Genomic DNA, 7,877 nt, shown 5'->3' with positions numbered 1-7,877 from the left:
TTTACTAGCTTGTACTTTACTTCTTTTCCTTTCCCTCTTTGTTTTGTTTCCTCTTACCATCATCATCATCGTCGTCGTCGTCATCATTGCTTCCCTTTCTTATAAATCTCAAGTAATATTCACATTGCTTCCTTCCAAATATTTGGATTTGTTGTTTGTAACTTGCAAATGAATATCATGCCATCATAGTAATAATGCACATAGGGTTAGGATTGTCATTTGTCATTTATGAATTAATTATCATTTAAATTATCTGACAATGTTATAAGGTATATTGTGGAGTGCAGGATTTTAGGTACATTTTGAAAAACCTATCCAATTAAATGAATGGTTTTAGTAACATTCAAAACTGCATAAAATTTCTTGTTTCAGTTTTGAATCTATTGTTCTCCAAATGAAAATTAAGTATATCATGGATTTCATGAATCTTTTTATACCTTAGATTATTCTATTTGACACAAGGCACGAAAATGGTCACCCGTGGTGTTGGTGGCAACTTTATTCACAAAACAAAATCCAAATACAATACAAGCATTACATCTTTGATTGATACTACACTTGGTATCCTTAAATACTAACACGATTAAGAATTTCAAAACAACTTAAATACTAGACACAACATACAATTATTTACAAGCAAACCTTTTCAATTTCGCAATGAACACAACCACCACGACATACACCCTGTCTTGCAATCTTTCCAGAGAGTGAAAAACAGCGTATATCGCATGATGGTTGAGAAGTAAAGTGCCACACAATATCCAAAATCCGATAAGGAAACCGGTGGCACCACCTATATAAAACCATTTCGAAAGGTCATCTATCCTTTTTTCGTCATCCTCCCTTTCAGCTACCATGGGTGGTACTTCTGAACCTTTATCTCCTGGACAGTATTTGTACAATGGAAGTCCACATAGTTTAGTATTTCCCGTGTATCTTGAAGGTTCAAAGGACTGGAGTTGAGTGCTAGATGGAATTCTCCCTGACAAGTTATTATATGACACGTCTAGATAACCTAATGAGATCATTTTCGACATGCTTGAAGGCATCTCTCATGAAAGATTGTTTCTTGATAAATCCAAAGCAATAAGGTTTCTCATATCACCAATTTTCCATGGAATATTCCCATCTAGATCATTGTTTGACACGTTCAGTGCAACCAATCCATGGAGATCAACAAGTTCATGAGGGATTTGTCCTATTAGATTGTTTCTTGATAGATCAATGCCTATTAAAAATCCTAGATTTGTGCTGAATTCATGCATATTTCCTTGCCAAAGGATCATTGCACGGTCAACATAATTGGTTTCCAAGTAATATAGTGCGGAATGTTGGGTTCGTAGGCCTTGTTGGCCCGGTTTATTATATGAAGTCAAAAGAGGAGACGGGTGTGGGCGGTCGGGCCCAAGCCCGCCCCGGTTTAGATTTCTTGCATAATAATTTACTAACCCTAGTTCAGTCTCTATATAAACAACATTATGTACTTGTAATATTTGGTCACTCAATAAAGATATACCTAGTTGCCACCCGTGGACGTAGGTCAGTTTAGACCGAACCACGTTAAATCCTCGTGTTCGTTTATTGCTTTCGTCTCGTGTTCGGTTTCGTGTGTGAGTTTAATCCTAACAAGTGGTATCTAGAGCTTAGGTTCAGATCACGCGAAGAACACGTTGAACCAGCCGAGTCGCCGCCAAACCATCCAGCCGCCGCCACCCTACTGCGCTAGGGTTCCGCCGCCGCCTACGGTTTTCTGATCGCCGTTAGGGTTTCCGCCGTCGATTGAAGGTTTTGTTACTGTTCGAAAGCAGGTCCACCGCATCACCAACGTGTACCGCCGCTACCAACCGCCGATCGGAGTAAAAAGAAAGAAAAATAAATAAATCGGCAGTTCCGTCGATATTTTTTCTTTACTGTTTCTAGACTTGTTCGTCGTTGTAGTCGACAGGTTATTGAAGAAGAATAAACAATTGAGTTTGGTGAAATACCATAGTATCCACAGCCGCCATCAAGATAAGTGTTGACCTAGTTTTTTTGTTTGAACCACATATTTATTTTCATTTAGCCACGTTCAATTGAAGTTGTGTTTGGGCTTAGGAGTTAGACCAGATCAGTTTTTTTTGGGCTTTTAAATTATAAGGGCAGCAGGCCCTAATTTGATTAATTGTGTGGACCAAAGTTTGGGTAGTTTAGCCCATAAATAATATTGGGTCAAGATCATAGTTGCAAAATACGAGCCAAGAATAGTTGAATCAAGATCCTATTTTTATTGAAGAACCGTTGTCAATCAGAAGAAGTCGTTTAAAGAAACGGAGAACCAGTGCCAACCGCGTTTGTCAGGTTTTATCGTTTCGGTTAAAGTTTCTGTTTTCTGATTTACAGTTCGTATTTCCGCTGCGGTTTAAATAGGTTGATTTTTTAACAGAGTTCAGTAGAACAGTTGTTAAGTTCAGGCTTGTGTTGCTGTGTCTGTCTCTGTTTTTTATCCAGTTTTTCGTTTTAGTCATTGTTATGGCAGAAGACGGAAAGGTTTCGATACAGAAGTTTGACGGACAGAAGTTCGGTTGGTGGAAGATGCAGATTGAGGCACTACTTTGTCAGAAAGACTTGGATGTAGTGCTTGAGGATGAAAAACCAGAAAAGCTGTCAGAAGCAGATTGGAAGAAGTTAGACAAGAAAGCTAGAGCTTGTATTACTTTGTCGTTGTCTGAAGATGTGGCGTTTAACATCATGAAAGAAACCACAGCACGTGGTATGATGGAGGCGCTATCCAACATGTATGAGAAGCCTTCGGCAGCGAATAAAGTCTATCTTATCCGAGAGCTAGTGACAACAAGAATGAAAGAGGGTGGGTCAGTTACAACTCATATCAATAATCTTAATTCGATCTTGTCCCGCTTAGTGTCAGTTGACATTAAGTTTGATGATGAAGTTCAAGGCCTCTTGTTATTATCCTCTTTGCCCGACAGTTGGTCGCAAACAGTGACTGCAGTTTGTAGTTCGTCTACAAATATTACTTTCGATGGGATTCGAGATCTGATTCTGGGAGAAGAATCAAGACGCAGAAGTTCAGGTGAATCATCAGTCACAGAAGGTAGAGGTAGGGGAAAACAGCGAGGCAGTGGGAGCAGGAAGAGGAGTCAGTCTAAGACTCGTAAGGATATTGAATGTTGGGGTTGTAAAGAGAAAGGACACTTCAGGAATCAGTGTCCGAATGGTAAGAAAGAGGTGAACGTTACAGAAGACGACACAGATGACGGGGTCAGTAGTGATGAGGCTTTGGTTTGTAGTGTTGAGAGTAGCATTGATGCTTGGGTGATGGATTCTGGTGCATCGTTTCATGCCACTCACTGTAGTGAAACGATGAAGAATCTTAAATTTGGGGATTTTGGAAAGGTTCGACTAGCGAATGATGATATTTTAGAGGTTACGGGTATGGGAGACGTTGATTTGATAACTTCAGCCGGTACTTCTTGGACTTTGAAAGACGTGAGGGTTATTCCAAGTTTGAAGAAACGTTTGATATCAGTTGGGCAGTTGGATGACCAAGGGCACGATGTTAAGTTCGGGAATGGGCAGTGGAAAGTAGTCAAAGGGAATCTCGTTGTTGCTCGTGGCAAGAAAATGGGTTCGTTGTATATGGTCGATATGTCATCGAAAGGAGTGGATCAAGTTTTGGTGAAAGACAAAATCGGGTTCACAGAATCTCGTGGGCAGAAGAAGGTTCGTTTTGCAAGTAACAAACCCAGAGCCAAAGTGAAGATTCAGGATGAACGAGATAGGAAGGTTAAATCAGTTGGGGGACATCGTGACAGTGGGAGCACAGGTCGTGTTTCAGTTACAGTTCCAGGTCGACAGTGGATTAAGAAAACCAGTATTCCAGCTGTAAAAGTCTCTCCAATGAATTACTTGCTGAATATGGAGAGTGTTTGTTCTCAGGTTATCTCAGGATCCGGTAGTTCGTTACAGTGGAAGCCGGTAGGGACAGAGAATGGGTCAGGGGCAGTTTCAGCCGTGACTGACGTGTTGGAGCTCCGGGGAGCTTCAACGGGCCTTCAGGTTAATTGATGAGAAGGCGGTGGCAACTAGAAGAAGTTTAATGTTCAGATTACAGAAGTACAATCAGGAGTGCAGACGAGAGTACTCAAGGCCTCCGAGTGGGAGATTGTTGGGTTCGTAGGCCTTGTTGGCCCGGTTTATTATATGAAGTCAAAAGAGGAGACGGGTGTGGGCGGTCAGGCCCAAGCCCGGCCCGGTTTAGATTTCTTGCATAATAATTTACTAACCCTAGTTCAGTCTCTATATAAACAACATTATGTACTTGTAATATTTGGTCACTCAATAAAGATATACCTAGTTGCCACCCGTAGACGTAGGTCAGTTTAGACCGAACCACGTTAAATCCTCGTGTTCGTTTATTGTTTTCGTCTCGTGTTCGGTTTCGTGTGTGAGTTTAATCCTAACACGGAACCCCCATAATTGTACTTCGAATCTAAAACTCTATGTACATTTTGTCGATTAAAGGATCTTCCTTGAACCATCGTAGTAAGATTATTAATGCATGAGGGTATGGTTCCATGAAGATTGTTCATTGACAAGTCTAGGATTTGAAGATTTGCGAGTTGACATAATTGTAAAGGGATGTGTCCAAGGAGTTTGTTTGATGCTAGGCTAAGAACATACAACTCTGGTAAGCTTTCCCCTATCCAAAGAGGAACGTTACCAGTAAACTTATTGGCCCCTAAATCCAAAAATGTTAACCGCGTGCAATTTTTTAATGACATTAACTAAGACCCTCTTTTTTATATTAATATAAAAGTAATATAAAAAAGAGGGTCTTAGTTAAATACATATAATACAGCATTACAATTCCATTTTTGTCTAAATATCATTCAGCAATTTCGACTTCAATCAATGAATGAAAAACAAAACCGCTTACCGAGAAATAAAAAGGAAGGACAAGTTGGTTTGAGGACCCGTTGGTCAAAGGAAAGGGGTCCTGATTCCGGGACGGAGCCGTATGACGTGAGAGTCTCACGTACGGTTCCTTTGAGAAGGGTGTGATACCACCACCTATCAGGCCCGATGAGCGGTCCACGGAGCTGCATCCCTACTCACCTGGTCCATGCACATCGCTCTCTCCAGGAAAGACAATTCTCCAAAGAGGTTGTTGTTGTATAAAGACAACACTTGAAGCTCGGTCAAATGTTCAATAGAGATAGGAAGCCTTCCAGATAGATTGTTATACCCAAGATTAAGAACTTCAAGTCCTGTGAAATGCCACAGACAATCTGGAAGTTTTCCTGTAAATGAATTGCGCGATAGGTCTAGATATCCTAAAGACCCAACGGCAATTTTACATAAAAAGGACAATCCTCCATGGAATTTGTTTCTAGAAAGATCTAAAGACACTAAACTAGATGGAACCTTCGTTATATGGCCATAAAATTTGTTAGAACTCAAATCTATTACTGAAACATCATTAGGATCAAAGTTGGATTGCAAATTTGGTACCTCTCCACTAATGTTGTTGGATGAAAGATTCAAATATGTCAATTGAAAATGCCAGTTGTTCCAAAACTCCACAGGAACATTGTCAAGACTTCTATTACTCGCAATATTAAGGTGGGTAAGATTTTTAATATTTTGAATCCATTTAGGAAAGTGTGGCCCTAGGCTACAGGAGCTCAAATCAATAGATTTTACATAAGAAAGGTTTGACATGTGAGCTGTGTTAATAACTCCTTTGAGTGAGTTGTTTGAAAGATTAATATCACGAAGCTTTGATTTCCCAATGTTTTCTGAGATGCCATCTTTAAGATAGTTAGAAGAAATGTCAAGACTTTGAAGGTTGGGTAGTTCCCACACCTTTTTACTTATTGATCCATTTAACACATTATGATCAAGGGCCAGATATTCCAAAGATGAAAACATTTGGATCTCATCAGATAATGACCCTGTGAACTGGCTGAATGGAGCTTACAAATCTGTTAACGCAACTGATGTGCATTCGGACCAGTTGTTGAGGAAATCAGGTAATTTTATAGGAACAGAGTTGTGAGCAAAATTTAAAGATGTCAAATTGCATAGATTACCAAAGGATATGCCATCTAACATGTTTTTAGAGAGATCAAGCATAGCAAGCTTATTGCTAGTTAATGGCAACAACCAATGATACATGGATGCGTTGAGATTGTTATCGCCTAGATAAAGGGTATTAATAGATGATGAAGAAGAGTTGAGAAATGGAGAAGAATATGGATGCATAACATGTGAGAGGTCACATCCGGATAAACTTAAAATTGATAGTTTTTGAAGATTTATAATCACGTCTACCCATTTATTTGCTTTGGCCAAAGAAGTACCATCCATAGAGAGGTAGTTCAAATTAGACATACGGGACAACCAATATAAGTTTTCAATGGTGCAACTTGTGAGTCCTCGGTGTGAAAGCTCTTGCAAGTTTGTGAGGTTTCCAAGTTCTGGGGGAATGCAAGTTCCGTCTAAATGATAGTTGTAAGAAAGGTCTAGATATGTTAATTTGGTCAAAGAACCAATGGACGCAGGAATGGTTCCGCTAAAAGAGTTATTGGAAAGGCGAAGATCTGTTAATCTGACCAAGGAACCAATGGACGAGGGCATGGTACCACTGAAAGAATTATTAGAAAGATCAAGATAGCTTAACTGACTCATGGAACCAATAAACACGGGAATGGTTCCATTAAAATAATTAAAGGAAAGGTCAAGATAACTCAAGTGACTGAAGTTGAGTGAAGAAGGGTTAATCTTACCTCCAAGACTAGAGTAGTAAAGATCAAGTTGTGTGACATGACCCGTTTGGTTGTTGCATGTAACTCCACTCCAGTTACAACACTCATAGTCTTCTTCCTTTTCAGTTGTCCATGTACTGTGATGGCTATCAGGGTCTTGATCAATGTGAGCTTTGAAATCAAGAAGGGCATCTCTCTCCTTATCGATACACTTATAATGAGCAGCTGCCGGTACGAGTCTGTGGCTAACTGAAGTGGAAGTTGTAGTTTTTATATGTAGCAAGAGAAGTGAGAAAATAAACAAATTAAGATACAGAAACTTTTGGCAAATCTTATTTGTCATTGTATTGTGTCAAAGGCTTTTCTTTTATCTGTAACATCAACACATATGCACCGAATTATATAAACAGAGTTTGAAGAGACAAGCCTCACATACAGTTTGACCCCTAAATTGTATTTATATCCTAAAAAGACCTAGTGTGACCCATATTACACGTCCAATGGCTTGAGTCTAGGCAACTTTTCCTTATTATATTTTTTCTACCTTGTGACATCATTGACCAAAATATAGACAAGAATTGATATATATATATATGGAAAGGTTAACGTATAAATGAAATTAACGTGCTAAACGTGAGAATCAAGTAGAGTAATTATATATACAAGTAGCATAATTATGTAATTAAGTCATAGAGTAATTATCATAGAGTAATTACATAATTACTCTACTTGTATATATAATTACTCTACTTAATTATCACGTTTAGCACGTTAATTTCATTTGTATTTGATCCAAACCCCATATATATAATTGGTTATTATGTGATATAGGCAGCCAAGATGATATTATTCCAAAAAAGATATTAGAATATTAACACAATAAGTGGAACATAAACATCGCCGGGAGAAAAAAATAAGTGGTCTAATAGTTTTGATCTCTTAAGTAATAACTAAATATGTAAAATATATTTTAGCTAAGAAATCCGTTCGTTTTGGCAAACCGGTTCTGGTTGAAACCGATATTGTAAGTGAAAAGGGTCGGTTCGATTTAAAACCAATTGTAACCGGTTCTCAAACGAAGGAGTTCTCAAACTGATATCAAATCACGGT

General features: G+C 38.8%; 1 pseudogene; it reads right to left on the bottom strand.

Annotated features, from left to right (window-relative positions):
- Positions 1 to 320: 320 nt before the first annotated feature.
- LOC143572063 (receptor-like protein EIX1) lies at positions 321 to 7,254 on the bottom strand (annotated as a pseudogene).
- Positions 7,255 to 7,877: the final 623 nt, after the last annotated feature.

This window comes from Bidens hawaiensis, unplaced genomic scaffold (assembly GCF_021521415.1).
Source record: "Bidens hawaiensis isolate Kalapana, Puna unplaced genomic scaffold, B.hawaiensis_p1.1 tig00025707_1, whole genome shotgun sequence".
Lineage (NCBI taxonomy): Eukaryota > Viridiplantae > Streptophyta > Magnoliopsida > Asterales > Asteraceae > Bidens > Bidens hawaiensis.
Note: the sequence above shows the minus strand (reverse complement) of the source record. Positions and strands in the feature narration are given on the sequence as shown.